The sequence below is a fragment of the Trachurus japonicus genome, chromosome 22 (genome assembly GCF_045865225.1).
Source record: "Trachurus japonicus isolate A0001 chromosome 22, Traja_1.0".
NCBI classification, from domain to species: domain Eukaryota; kingdom Metazoa; phylum Chordata; class Actinopteri; order Carangiformes; family Carangidae; genus Trachurus; species Trachurus japonicus.
Window position 1 is genome coordinate 22,276,687 of NC_140928.1, and position 15,319 is coordinate 22,292,005.

The 15,319-nt window shown below is 41.5% G+C and overlaps 1 pseudogene across 1 annotated transcript in view; it reads left to right on the forward strand.

The window, feature by feature from the left end:
• LOC146964033 (calpain-1 catalytic subunit-like) overlaps positions 1–14,603 on the forward strand; it is a 19,074-nt pseudogene extending 4,471 nt beyond the window's left edge. Inside the window, exons 10-21 of the transcript XR_015034754.1 lie at positions 1,314–1,471; positions 10,360–10,550; positions 11,216–11,424; positions 11,580–11,619; positions 11,795–11,863; positions 11,990–12,047; positions 12,731–12,792; positions 13,642–13,710; positions 13,824–13,902; positions 14,019–14,135; positions 14,318–14,370; positions 14,473–14,603. The product of XR_015034754.1 is annotated as a calpain-1 catalytic subunit-like (transcript). The remainder of the gene's footprint in view (positions 1–1,313; positions 1,472–10,359; positions 10,551–11,215; positions 11,425–11,579; positions 11,620–11,794; positions 11,864–11,989; positions 12,048–12,730; positions 12,793–13,641; positions 13,711–13,823; positions 13,903–14,018; positions 14,136–14,317; positions 14,371–14,472) is intronic.
• Positions 14,604–15,319: the final 716 nt, after the last annotated feature.

Sequence of the window (15,319 nt, forward strand, 5' to 3'; positions counted from 1 at the left end):
GGTCTTAAAGGACAATTCCGGTCGAATTCAACACGGGGGTGTATTTTCATATCATTTTAGGTCTAAAAGAATGAATCTGAAGATTTTCAGTTTAATCGCTCCTGTTTTGCGGTTGTTGCGTCTGTCCGCGCATCGCCACGGCAGCAATGAATGGGAGTGGATGTAAGTTCCGCTGTTTAGGCTGTTTCCAGCCCTCAAAGCCGCAATTTTTTTCCACAGACAGCGTCAGGTGGCTAATCAAACATGCGCCGAGAAGTTTTTTTTACTTGAAGCAAGTCGACATGTTTGTAAAAGTCGATCTAATTCAAAGTCTCCCGGAGTCTCGCGCGAGCCCGAAGTTACAGTGCTGGTGTATTCAGGCACAGTCGGAGCTACCGCTTGTGTCATAAACACAGGAATATCAACTCTTTACTTGCTTGAAGTGTACATTTTTTTCCACAGACAGCGTCAGGTGGCTAATCAAACATGCGCCGAGAAGTTTTTTTTACTTGAAGCAAGTCAAGAGTTGATATTCCTGTGTTTATGACACAACGGTAGCTTTTCCCACTGCTCCTGAACACACCGCGCACGGCAACTGGGTCTCGCGCGAGACTCCGGGAGACTTTGAATTAGATCTAGTTTTACAAACATGTCGGCTTGCTTGAAGTAAATAAACTTCTCGGTGCATGTTTGAGTCGCCATCTGATGCTGTCTGTGGAAAAAAATTGCGGCTTTGAGGGCTGGAAACAGCCTAAACAGCGGAACTTACATCCACTCCCATTCATTGCTGCCGTGGCGATGCGCGGACATACGCAGCTACCGCAAAACAGGAGCGATTAAACTGAAAATCTTCAGATTCATTCTTTTAGACCTAAAATGATATGAAAATACACCCCCGTGTTGAATTCGACCGGAATTGTCCTTTAAGTCTAGACTTAAATGTAGTTAGAGTCGGGGCGGTGTTTAGCTCAGTTGGTAGAGCACCCGTCCCATGTGTTGAGACTATAGTCCTCTGCAGGCGACCCCGGTTTGAATCCCGCACCGAGTGGCCCTATCCTGTGTGTCATTCCCCCCCTCTCTGCCTCCCATTTCCTGTCTCTCTCAACTATCCTGTACATTAAAGGCGAAAAAGCCCCTAAAAAATGTAGTTAGAGTCTCTGCCTCTTTGACCCATGGAGAGAGCTGGTTCCACAGTAAAGGAGCCCGGTAACTGAAGGCTCTACCTCCCAGTCTGTTTTTAGAGATACTGGGAGTCAGGTATAGGGTTTCAAATGTTTTTGACACACAGAATAGAAAATAACAAATTGTGTGTCATCTAACTTTTGTTTTAACAGGATGGCCATGCAAGACTTCTTTAAGTTCTACGAAGATCTTGACATCTGCTGCGTGACTCCAGACTTCCTTGATCAAAACTCTGCTAAATGGAACACCTCCACTTATGAGGGCAGATGGGTTGCAGGAACCACAGCTGGAGGATGCATGAACAACCGAGGTACTCCCAGGATGTTTGCACTTTATAAAAACCTAAAACGATAAATAAGAAGCTTCATAATTGAATAGAATATCTTACATGATGGTTGATCATAGAGGCTGGAATCGGGTCGGGTACCCGCCCAGGTCGGGCAGCCCACCCGGGTAACGGGCCGGGCAGCCTGCCCAGGTATGAGATAAATATTGACGTTGTGTTATGCCCGAAGAGGAGACTCCTCCTCATGAGCGCTCATTAGGCACACTTCATGAAACGTAGGTTACCGCTGTAATCGGTACTGTTACAATATTCTCAGGTATCTACCGAGTGTCACAGTCCGAGATTCCATTTTTAAATGATGGATGGCTGTTTTTCAGTTGGTGAATTAAAACAATGGGCGGGCGGTAGTCTACCTCCTCCTCCACTACCGCTTCTCATTTCAAATAACGGAAAGGGAGAGAGAGAGAAAAGAGAGAGAGAGAGAGAGAGAGAGAGAGAGTGGGTGGGTGGGTGGTTGTGTGTGTGTGTGTGTGTGTGTGTGTGTGTGTGTGTGTGTGTGTGTGTGTGTGTGTGTGTGTGTGTGTGTGTGACACTGGGTAGGTGTGGGTGTGGCATAGATAGAACAAATTTTTTTTTCGATCGCGTCAGTAATAAAGTGATAGCCTATGTTATCAAAGCAAACAAATTCACGTCGCAGGAGCCACCCATAGGAGCCACCACCAACTAGCTTAATTACAAGTTGCAGCAGCCATGTCGAATGCTTCCACAATCAGGGAGAGATTAGCTACAGGCAGGGCCGGCCCTGTACATCTGGGGGCCCTAAGCAGGATAAAATTGGGGGCCCTGCCTCACAGTGTATCATCACATATTCATAAAACCAGCTACCGTATGCAACCCTTGCATATTTTATTGTACCTCTATCAACATGATGGCGAGCAGATATTTCATTACTAATTAGAGTCTAAACACTTAAAGCTGTCTAATTGCACTTGTCATTTTTTCTTCTACTTTGTTTTTGTCTGAATGTTAATGTTAATATTGTGAATGGCAATAGGTGGCTCCAAACCGGCAGTACTTTTGATGTAGCAGAAAGATAAAAGATTCTACAAAAGATTACAGTTTGAACAGATTTATTTTCTTTAAATTATCTGTACAGCTAAATTCTAGAACCCTTAAAACAAAACTTCAGTTGAGAAGAAGATAGAGGATGTTGGTTGGTCAGCAGCATCATCAGCAGTAACCATTGGAGCTGTGGAGAAGATTAGTAGAATTTTTTAGCCACTTTACACACAATTTAATTTTCCAACAGAGATAAACATATTGTGGCAACAAACAAGAAACTTACCAACTGTATGACTGGAACCAGCCACAGGGGATGAGGATGTGGCAACATGACAGCCATTAATAAATGGGTGATTGATCCTTTATCCCCTCACAGGAAAACAGCTGTTATCTTTTCACTGTAAACAGACCTTAAAATCAGCCAGGACATGTTAACTGCAGCAGGCTGGTATGTAGCAGCTAGCCAGCTAAGTGAGCTAACACAAGCACCGACATGTTTTTCGGCTAAACGTACATCTAGTAAACATAACATTAATTAGCCTTACCTTGTCCTTGTTTTTTTTTTCATCCTTGACCTTCTTTTTCCTATTTTCCGCACCTGACGGATATATCCTTTTGGACATCGTCGCTGTCCAAAAGCTAATCACCTCCTCGCAAATCGCGATCTCAGTGAGTGAGGGAGGGAGGGGGCCAGGGGGGAGAGAAGGGGAAGGGGTGGTGCGCTCGTTACCGGACAACGGCCACAGTCTGCGTTACGTTTACGTATGCGTGTCACGGTCATTGTTGCCAGTTGGGTCAAGGGTTACACTTTGTCAGAGACGGTTAGACAAATGATTGAGCAAAGTTTGGGGGCCCCCTAGTGGCTGCGGGGCCCTAAGCAGCTGCTTAGTTCGCTTATAGGGAGGGCCGGCTCTGGCTACAGGTGAGCTAATTAAGGTGCCAATACCCAACGTGGAACTAATGCTGAGTTATGGGAGCACTATGACCTGGTGTTTGATCCTCAGATCAAAGAAATGACCAGCTTTGTGCAGTGCCGTAAGTGTCACAGTGTCTTATCCAGGGTTCTAAATTAACTTTTTAGATCACCAGCCAATTTGGCTGGTAACTTTCTAAAGTTACCAGCCAATCAGGATTTCCACTAGCCAAATTTTTTCCGGTGAAAATAAGAGAGATTCTTTACGTTCATACTGTGTTTCCCATGAAAACAGCATGTTTTTAGCCTAGCTATCATACTGACAACTGAAATAATTACTTTCAGGTATTGCGCCTCCTCTATTACAGTTTTTCTCCATTGGTTTGGCTCATTTTTCAAAACAGAAATCACATTCTCAAAACAACATGGACAAACCTCCAAACCACTTGGCAAATGTTCACAAAAGAATTGTATTTCTCATTAATTTCATCACATTGTAGCCTAAATGTCTTCGTACATATTTGCAAATGATTAAGTAGGGGAGCGCGGGGCACAACCTAACGCGGGGCAAGTTGAAACACGGACTTTTTATCCAGACGCACAAGTCAACTTCCGCCAACTTCCGGCCACAGGTCCGTATTAGTTAGCACTTTTATGTGGAGGAGATTCAGAAGATCCCGCTGCGATTTCACAGAGTTATGTGCGAAAGTGTGTTTTAGCGCCATGAAAGTATATTTTTCCATATCGCTAGTTTTTTGGTTGCTGAAGCATGTGTGCAAGTCCCCAAAACCATTCTTATATCATCTTTTTCAGCATTTTCTTAGCTAAAAAATGGTACCATGCTAAAGGCCCTTTCACACCGCGGACGTAACGAATAAACGAAACGAAATTGCGAAATATTCGCGGCCAAATATTTCGCATCAAAACCATACACACCGGCGGCGACGCGAATATGCGACAGATGCGACAATTAGATTCCAAAGTTTCGCTTTGCGACGGGAGGTTCTTCGCCTCCACCTCATGTCTTTAATCTGTTAATTATCCCTCACGTATTCGCTACGTTATGCCGCTGTTGTCTTGTTACCAACTTCACTCAACACAGCAGCTCACTGTCTGATCACTGATCAATATCTGATATGAACACACTAATGCTATTTCTCCTCCTCCTCTCCTCTTTCCACTTACCCCCCCCCCCCCCCTCCTCCTCTTCCTCTCCTCCTCCTCCTCTCTTCTCCTCCTCTTCCTCTCTCCTCCGAGCCACAGGTTATTTATTGTTTACATTAGCGGCCAAGCACGTGTCCATGCGCCCGCATGTCCGTGTGTGTGTGTGCGTGTGCGTGTGCATGTGCGTGTGTGTGTGTGTGTGTGTGTGTGTGTGTGTGTGTGTGTGTGTGTGTGTGTGTGTGTGTGTGTGTGCCCAGAGAGACAGCAGGTGGAGGCTGACTGGCAGAGATCAGAGCAAAGACGGTGAACAACTTATTTTTCCTGTTAGAGACTGTGCGGCCACCGTCTGTTATGGGAAACAGCTGTCTGTGTTCTGACGTGGGGGCTGACGTACCTCCTTTTCACGGCACATGATTGGTTGATGCGTTTATTCGCGGGGCGAAAGCTCGGAAAAATCGACCGCACGACGAAAAAAAATTATGTCGCATTTTCGCCGCGACACATTCGCGGTCGGTGTGAAAGGACCCGTGATGAAAACCGGGGTTCGAAAAAAAATATTGATGCGCGAATTATTCGCGCGAAAAATACGTCTCCGGTGTGAAAGGGCCTTAAAGCTTGTAGCTAGCTCGTAGCCAGTGCTAGCTAGGCAAGAGTAAGGAAACTACATGAGGGGTTAGTTGTAACACAACTAACCCCTCATGTAGTCTTCGACATAAAACAGGGGTGCAAACTTAACCTTTCGGCGAAAATAGCAGTTTTAAATGCAAAATAGGTCATTAGTGTCCATAATAATTTGAATTATTAATAATTAAAAAATAATATATATATTGGCCTATTTTTTTTTCCTTCCATGATTTTGTCACCTCGTCAAAAAACTGATCAAGCACAATCATAACATAAATAAATAAATTACACAAAACAGAAATAAAAATTAAGATGAAAATTAAATAAAAATAAAAAACAAAACAGTGTGTGACAGGTTTGCACCCTTGATATAAGCAATTAATCTCCCGAATGAGGTCTAGAAAGAAAAGGGAGAGTGAGCATTATTATTATTAATATTAATATTATCATTATTATTATTAAAATACATTATAGGCTATCAGTTAAACTTAAAATAATAATTTCATGTTACATTTTGGAGAGCGTTTTTTTGTTCTAATGACAGCCTGATTAATTCCAATTATATTAAAGCTTTTATCTTTTATCTTTTATTTTCTAAAAATAGCAATGTTTTTCTTACAGAGTATCTATTAGTATCATAGATGGACAAACAATCAGTCTTCAGATAAAATTGTACTGAATCAATTGTTTAAACAAACCTTTCCAGCATGCGTTACAACTAACACCCTCCCTGTTACAACCTACCCCACCAGTGGGGTAGGTTGTAACATTTCACTTCCTCCATCTGTGGTGAAATTGTAAAAGAATGGTAAGTTCTAGAAACAAACTTCCAGTGCTCATTTGTAGTAGAGATGTGTATGTTGCTTGTGTAAAAAAAAAAATTATCTAACTCAAATATATCTGTAGATATTTACCCAAAACAAAATCCGTTAGGTTGTGCCCCGCTCTCCCCTAGCCTACAGGTAATGTGTGATGTCAAACCTTATAAGCTACTCTTACCCTAAAATCCTGTTTTTATTATTTTATTTTATCATTTATTTATTTATTCAGTTTTACACACAACTGTATTCTGTTAGCTAGACAAAAAAAAAAAAACTAGTCCAGTAACTATTGTCAATGAAGGACTGGGCTAAGACTGAGAGGTGGACATGGGGGATATTTCAGTGTTTCTCTTCTATAAAACACATTCTACATGTGGGGGCAGAACTCTGTGGGAAACAGGGGAGAACCAGCTGGACAGGGAACCAGGATTTGACACAACACCGACAAGCACTGAGAGCCAGGTAGCATGTTACTGCAGGACAAGCAGGTCCGTGCAGCAGCTGATCGATTCACATGACATGCAGTTTGCTTGCTGCCTCCCAAAAAGTTGTAGCCTGGCTCTCGTCAGACCCTTGTAGCTACGCTCAGCTCCGCACAAGGGTCTGGGACTGCTCCATAGGCGATTCATTTCAGAAGGCGGGGCCTTGTAAAAAAAATCTTGTATGTGATTGGATAAACCACTTGTCCGTTATCTTGTTGACGTGCTACTTCAGCCACTCACTGCGAGCCGCCATTATTGTTTGACTCAAACAGTCGCTTCAGCGCTACGTCACACCTCAGAAAGTCCCGCCCGGCGATCCTGATTGGTTCATTATTTTTTACTCCGGGGAAGAAGTTTGCATTGGCCTCGAGTCCAGACCCTTGTGCGGAGCTGAGCGTAGCGCCTCTGGCGCAGCTTTGCGGAACTACAAGGGTCTGACGAGAGCCAGGCTAAAAAAGTTGAGCACCGCGGATGAAAAAACAAACAAACCGCGACGCATCGTCTGCCGCCGCTACGGCTTCACCTAGTTGTGAGCGGGCATGTGGCGCGTCTACACGTTGCATCTGAACGGTCCCATGCACGCACACACGCTTCAACTACGGGCCGGTGTGAGTCGCGAGCGACGTGTTGGAGTCTCCTCTCTGCTGTAGCGTGAAACACCGGCCTGCGCGCAGCCAATGGGCGTCTGATACGTCATCACGTAGCATGTAGTGTTCATGGGAAATGTAGTAAGTACTGCCAGGGGGACAAATGACTGAGAACAGTAGAGCGGCTCTGGCCGTGATGATTGCCTTGTGCATCACCGGCCAAACTGGCTAGTAAGTATTTGTTAACACCCGCCAAAATGATTTTTTACCCGCATTTGGCGGGTTGGCGGGTGTTAATTTAGAACCCTGGTCTTATCCTATCACAGTAAGAGCATGGGGACCAACAACCTACCAACGACCTTCGCCGTCACCTTGAAGGGGGAGGGTGCAATCGTTGTGGGGCTGGAAGTGGGAGACAGCTGCAACTAACTAGTTTCACCGTCTCAAGTTCACCTAAAGTTCCAGCTTCGGCAAAATGTCAAGTCACAAAGAAAACAGTCAAGTTCTGCTGCCGTGATGTGGTGCCCTTCGCAACCATTGAGGGGGAGGGATTTTTGGAGCTTGCTCAGGAGCTCATCAATGTTGGGGCAACCTACGGCCGAGTTAAAGTTGAAGATGTGCTGCCTGATGTTACCACTGTCTCTAATAATACTGCCACAGAGACGGAAGATGACAGGAAAGTGCTTGTTAAGGAGATATCAGATATCATCTCTACTGGTGTAAATGTCTCCATGACCACTGATATGTGGAGTGATTCCGACAGGCCAGCTACACCTCTGTTACCTGTCATTATGTGACAGCAGATTTTCAGCTCAAGAGTCGTGTCCTTGTCACAGCCAAGTTCCCTCTCGAAGAAGCCAAAAGTGGCGAAAATATCAGAAGAGAGCTTAAACGACTATTGATATCTGTGCTGGGATTTGATGCCAGTGCCTTCAACAAGGTGATGTGGGTTACAGACCAGGGTGCGAACATTTTGAAAGCACTCGAGCCATATCCCCACATGTCCTGCATCGATCATACCATCAACACTGCTCTCAAACATGCACTAGATATAGAAGAGCTAAAACAGGAAGCCCCTGAAGTCGGAGAGACTATAGTGGCAACCAAGGCCCTCGTAAAATATGCGAAGAAGCCAGGAATCAACAGCACACTGTCTACTACTGCTAAACAAATGGCTGACACCAGCAGCCCCGCCCCTCAGTGAGAGACAGAGCGGAGCAGCAGCGGACAACACTGCTAATAAGTGACCAGTTGAAAGATTTTATGACAATAAATAGAATTTTAAATGAACTGCAGTCTGGTTTCAGAAAAAAGCACAGTACTGTCACTGCCACTATGAAAGTCTTAAATGATCTCATAAGTGCTATTGATTCTAAAGAATACTGTGCTGCATTGTTTTTAGATCTGTCAAAGGCTTTTGACACAGTTGACCACTTGGTCTTGTGCCAGAGACTGCAGGATATTGGAATGTCTTCAAAAGCTGTCATGTCGTTTGGCAACTACTTGAGCGGCAGAACATAAAGTGTTCAGGCTGATGGTGTATTCTCCAAACCTTTGTTGACTCAAAATGATGTCCCCCAGGGGTCCATATTGGGTCCCATTTTATTTACTATTTATATAAATGTCTTGTGTCAAAATGTAAATGATGCCAAATTTCACTTTTATGCAGATGACACTATTTTGTACTGTTCTGCTTCATCATTAACAAATGCCATACAAAAGCTACAATCTGCTTTTACAGTAATGTCATTCAGAGTAATCTTAATCAATTAAGACTTGTGCTCAATTCTGACAAAACTAAATTGATGTGCTTTTCAAAATCAGGGAAGACAGATGATGCTTGTCAGATTGTTACACAAAATGAGAAAGTGATTGAAAGAGTTTCAGTCTACAAATACTTGGGATTTTACTTTTTACATTTTACGTCTTTTAAATATCATATTGAGTGTCTTACAAAGAAACTCGGGGTTAAACTTGGTTTCTATTATAGAAACAAAAGTTGTTTCTCCTTTAATGTGAGAAAAAGACTGATTCAGGCAACTTTTGTATCAATACTTGACTATGGTGATATCTTATACATGCATGCAAATCTCTCCTCTCTGAAAATGCTGGATTCTGTGTATCATGCAGCAATGCATTAAGATTTGTAACAGATTTAGGTTTTCGTACTCATCACTGTAGTCTTTATGAGAGTGTTGGCTGGCCTTTTTTGTACAATTGTAGATGGGAACACTGGTATTGTTTTCTTTATAAGGCCATCCTGTGTGACTTGCCTCCTTATTTGTGTTCTCTCTTGGTTCCTAAAGTCAACACCAAAAGCTGTAGTCTCAGGCACGATAGACTGATAATGTACGGTACTATTCCTCGTACGCGGACTGTCTTTGGGGAAAGTGCCTTCAAAGCATTCGCACCCTCGTCCTGGTATAAATTACAGAGTCATCTTAAATTGGATTATCTCCCAAGTATGGAAGATTTTAAAGCTAGGATCAAGGACTATTTGACTGCTGCATGCACATGTTCTCTCACCGAACGCAGCTGGTAATTATACTGTAATGATGTGATTTGCTGTTACTGTTTTAGCTGTTTTTATGTTTGTTTTGTTTATGTTGTCCAAATGTGTACTTGATGTGGATGTACTGTGCTGCTTTCTTGGCCAGGACCCCCTTGCAAAAGAGATTCTGAATCTCAATGGGATTATTCCTGGTTAAATAAAGGTTAAATAAAAAAATTAAAAAATTAACACACACACCAACGTACATAGGCTTACATGTAGGCTACAAGGAAATGCGTATGGTAGATAACTGTGGCATTTTTACAGCGCTGTTGTTTATGTCCCCATGCACAACAGGAATGTATTTATTGGAAAAAAAAAACATAAAAAAGGCACTTTTTAATACCCTTTGGGTGCTATGTGTGCACGTGCCTGGTGCAAAGAGGATGAGCAGTGATGTGATAAGACAGGACGTCACTGTAACATGGTTTTACACAGCATCTTATCTCACATGAACCAGTGGTACAGTACACTTCATACAAACCAGACAGTTAAAATTGGCAATAAAAACAACTCACACAAGTCACAATGTCATGTAATACTCAACTTCAACCTGTTCAACTTGGCAAATCACAATAGTAGATTTGGTAATGGATATTTTTAGATCAGTTTTGACTTGATGAGACTGAGGTTCATGCTGCATTGGTCTCACACACAAAATGTCTGATTATGTCACACATAAACTTTGTTTCTTTCTTTGTCTACCAGACAGTTACTGGACTAATCCACAGTATCGCATCAAGATTGAATGTCAACATTCAGAGAGTGATGGTGAAAAAAATATATTGATATCTCTAATGCAAAAGCCTGACAAGAGAAACCGACGCCTTGTTCAGAGTTTCCACATTGGATTCTCTGTGTTTGAAGTAAGCATAACTCTTTATTGATTCTGTCATAGTGTGTGGATATTACAAGCATTATATTAGATATGTGGTCGAAGCAGATGTGCACCTACACTGAGTTTGGCTCTGCTCAATGTCTCTGCGTCTTTAGGGAAGTTTTTTCTTGTCACTGTTGCCATGTATACTTGCTCTTGGTGGGATCTGTTGGATCTCTGTCAACACTGTTATGAAGAAAAGGTCTTGACCCTCTCTATTAAGTACCTTCAAGTGATACATGTGTAGATAAAATTGGCTTTACTTCACCATAAAGTAGCCCCTCATAATTATACCACCTAAAGGAATTTTTAAAATGTCAGAATTTGTTGCAACTTGCAAACTGCGCCTGAGGCCTTGTATGAGGCCACATTCTATAGAACATCCAGACATCCATCATTTGACACCCAAAGCCTGGTGCGAGTAAAAGTGGGGACATGTTTCTGCTGTGTAGGTGTGTATGCATGATATAATTATCTTTACTGCAAATTTGACAACTAGTAAACTAATTACTTGCCTTCTCTCCCCAATATGAACTCAATATCTGCTGATTTCCCTCAAGGTGACAGAACAAGTAAGAAACAATTCTCTCACTGCTCACAATACAGATTTGTCATCCACACTGTTTATTGTAAATTATATAACGTGAAAAGAATGGATATTTACAATTTATTTACAATTGATTGCAGTACAAGACACAGAAGGGGAAGTTCCCAGCCTCTTTCTTCAACACCCGCTTACCAGTGGCCCAAACAAAAACCTATGTGAATGCCCGTGATGTGGTGGAGTTCCTGCACCTAAAACCTGCTGAATACCTGATTGTGCCATCCACATTCAACGCCAACGAGACAGCCTCCTTCCTCTTGACCATCCACTCCAAAGCAGAGACCCATGGCTAGTAAGTACACACTCTATTTTCTTAATGTTACTTGTCTATAGTAGATTATATTAAATAATCTGCATGGCATATGTCACTCATCACTGCTTTTTATATCAAGAAAAAAATTAAATACAATAATCCCATGTGCAATGTCTTTGGATCTTTCCTCACAGTGAGAACTCTGGCCACTGTAATGAGGAAACAGTTCAAAGGGTGAGCAAGATCTGGAATAACATTATTGTTTTTTCTCGTTATTTTTGCACTTATTTCGAATTGTGTTACATGTTTTTAACTACTTTATCTCTCATAAGAAATATGTTTTGCATTTCCATTCCCTAAAGAGTAAAATGGCGAAATGTTTTATGTTTGTTTTTATCTGTTATTTCAGATCAAGCCGGTCTCAAATACAGAGGAAGATGACAATAAAAGGATTCTTTTCCGCCAGTACTCAGACCAGGTATGTTCTCACTAACATGTTTAACTTGCATTACTAGTTTATTCATGACTTGAAAATCAATAAATTAAAAAAAAAAATCTTTTCATTTCTCAATCTTTTTTTATACTGTTTGTCTGTCATTGCCAGTATGATGAGGTGGACGCTGACAAGCTCCAGAGCCTTCTAAATGAAAAAATCCTGAAAGGTTTGGACAGTAAAAAAAACACCAACAAATTACAGAGCAATTTTTAGAGCCACGGGGCAAGCGCACTGGGCACTGGCCCCTACAGCTTCGCCCCGGGTACTACTGTTATTGTGTGGATTTTTTCCTACTTATTATTCTTCTCTTTCCTCTTCCGGATGATTTTCGGTTCGCTACTAGTTTAAATTATATATCAAAACGTGCGGTTGGGGATCGGGAGTGCGATTACTTTTCTCAACAGTTTACGAATTTTTCGCAACGTAATAACTATTATCACACACACACACAGTGACATCTTCATCATTGTGATCATTCACAATGTGTGTCTGAGAGCGACAGATACAAGAGAGAGAGCCAGTGGTGGCAGGTGGAATTAGCACTTGATATTGAATTTATTGGTATTTGAAAAGAAAACAAACATGCAGTGATTAGCTCCATTTTAATATTTAATGATGGAAAAAAAAGTTCTTGAACCATTGAGACCTTCCAGCCAGATGTGTGGGTTTGATTCCTATGTTGAGATGGCAAAACCGGCCATAGCTCCCGCGGCCCTCTCAAAATTTCCCAGAGGAAATTTTCTAGTTTCTCTTGTTCTTGTATTCTTCTTCTTTTTGGTTTCTTTAATTTTTTCAGTTGGCTTGTGCTGTGTAATACTTTTGCTGATGATTCGTTTCTGTTTAATTTAGGAGACCTGAAATCTGGAGGCTTCAGCATTGATGCCTCTCGCAGCATGGTTGCTCTGATGGATGTATCCTGTACCACCAAAAATCATAATCAAATTCAAATTCAAATTTATTCATATAAAACTCATTGAGATTGAGAGTAGTGAAATGAGAAGCTGCGTGTCATCAGCATAATTATGGTAATCAATGTTACTGATAATGCGGCCAAGAGGGAGCAGGTAAAGACTAGACTAGATGACTACTAAGACTAGGCTACTATTGTATTTCTTGAGTAGGTTTATGAAAATACAGCGGTCGACAAACAGTTTTGTTCTTCCCCAACTCCTCTCAGTTTTTTGAGCTGTTTTAAGGTCGCAGCATTTCTCCATGGGGCTTTACATTTGTTTGTTTTGTTTTTTTATCTCAGAGGTGCAGCAATGTTAATACTGTCAAGGAGAAGAGTGTTAAAATGTTCAGTGAGTTCATCACAGCTAACACTCTCAGAAAAAGGTGGTAGGGAGGATTTTGCACAGATAAAATGAGTTTGGAAAGATTGTTTCGCAAAATGACATATCTTGTGGAAGGGGTGATAGCGCAACATCAGTGACAGAGCTTATTCTGATTTCTGTACCCAAGGAGATGACACGGTCAATTGTGTGGCCGTGTTGATGAGTTGGCTCTGGAACATGCTGTGTTAAATCAAATGACTATAGTAGCTAATTGTTACAGACTGTAGTGGACGCTGTGGGGTTATCAAGATGGATATTGAAATTGCCAGAGATGATTACATAACACACTGCAGTTTAATGATTCAAATTTTATTTAAATATTTTGATAAAGATCTTACGCCATAGTTATATTTACTCACACTACTCGATTGAAAAGGTCAGAATGATACATGTGTAGCTTTGTTGCCTTAATGTTGAGTTAAAAAGACATCAATCACTGGCAAGCTGAACAGTGAGGAGTTTCTCCGTCTGTGGAGAAAGGTTGTTGCATACAAGGTAAATAGATCTAAATCCTTCTGAAACAAGCCATAAAGGATTGTACTTTAATGATATTTACATACATCAGCGTGCAATTAACATTTTCCTCATAATGTATTTTCTGTTGCCAGGACATTTTCTTCAAAACAGATGTTTCACGGACTGGGACACTGTCACTGAGTGAACTCAGGAATGCATTTGTGGTCTCAGGTAAACCATCTTTGAATTCTTTTATTCCCTTGATGAAGATTCCCTTAAGATCAGAGGAAAAATAAAACAAAAACAAACTACACCTGAACGTTTACCCTACAATGTGTATTTTTCAGGAATCAATGTCAGCGATGACATGCTGAATTTGATGGCTCTGCGCTACGGGGCCTCCTCTGGACACATGACACTGGAGAGTTTCATCTGTCTCATCCTTCGTGTGGACTGCATGCTCAGTAAGTCAAGTCATGCAAGAAGACTGGTTCATGATAGGTCAGAGTAGTAACTGTCTACTACTCTTGTCTTACAAATTAGTTAAAATGCAGTTACAGTAGTAATCTCATAGTGGAAAGATCAAGGGTTTTCCTACTACAGTATTGGGTGATATAGGCTATTTTACAATTTGTGTGTTCAACAGAAATCTTCAAACAGCTGTCTGATGGGAAATCAATGAATCTCCAACAGTCAGAGGTAATAAAACATCATTATTCCTAGTTACAACTTTGGACAATCTCAGCTCATCACAGCTAACTCTTTTGTTGGTTAATAATCTCTCTTTTTTTTTGTTTCCAGTGGCTGTACGTTTCATTGTACACCTAACCTGAGAGGGACAAGGACATACACAATACAACTGGAATTACACCAGTTGATATTTTGAAAAAACAAAAAGAAAAAAGAAAGAAAGAGCTTTTCTTCTCAGTGACAATAATGTGAACTGTAGTGTAAAGGTTTTTTTATATATATGTAACTTTGTTTATGTACTGTACCTCAACTGACAATAGAGTGAAAATAACCAGTCCTATTAAATCTAACTCCTTTAGCGCCCCTTGTGGGCTGTGGCGCAATGACTTGTGGGTGTTTGGTTGATGTTGTAAATACGGGTCGTGAATGTGTTTGTAAATAAGACAATGTGTGAAATAGTTGCGATAGTGTGTTAATTCCTTTATTCTGTGGTTACATTGTGTTGAGTTTTACAATGACGGCAAAAATGTCGGCAAAGGGTGTTTGCCGGCGGAGACTTCCGGTCTGTTCAGCTGTTTGTGTTGTGAAAAATAGACCATTGTTCTAAGTATGTGACTTACGATTGTCTCCTTGACAACCTGATTGTCGCGGTATGCAATATTTTTTTTCGTAGGATGAGTCCGGGAAAGTCCCGCCTTCCCTGCCTCTGATTGGCTGGATGAATTCTCCTTCGATTGACGTCATCTCACAACAGTACTGTAGTAAACTAAAATACACACAACTGAAATATGAAATGTAATCAGATGCCATGGCGTAGCGGTTTGCGTTTGCACCTGCGGTGTGGTGAATCCGAGTGCGATCCCCGCTGGTTTCACATTTTTTTAAAAATTAGTTTTTAAATTAATATTCCAAGTTTACATTTTGAGTTTGAGAGAAGTGTAATTGTGCCATTGGTTAG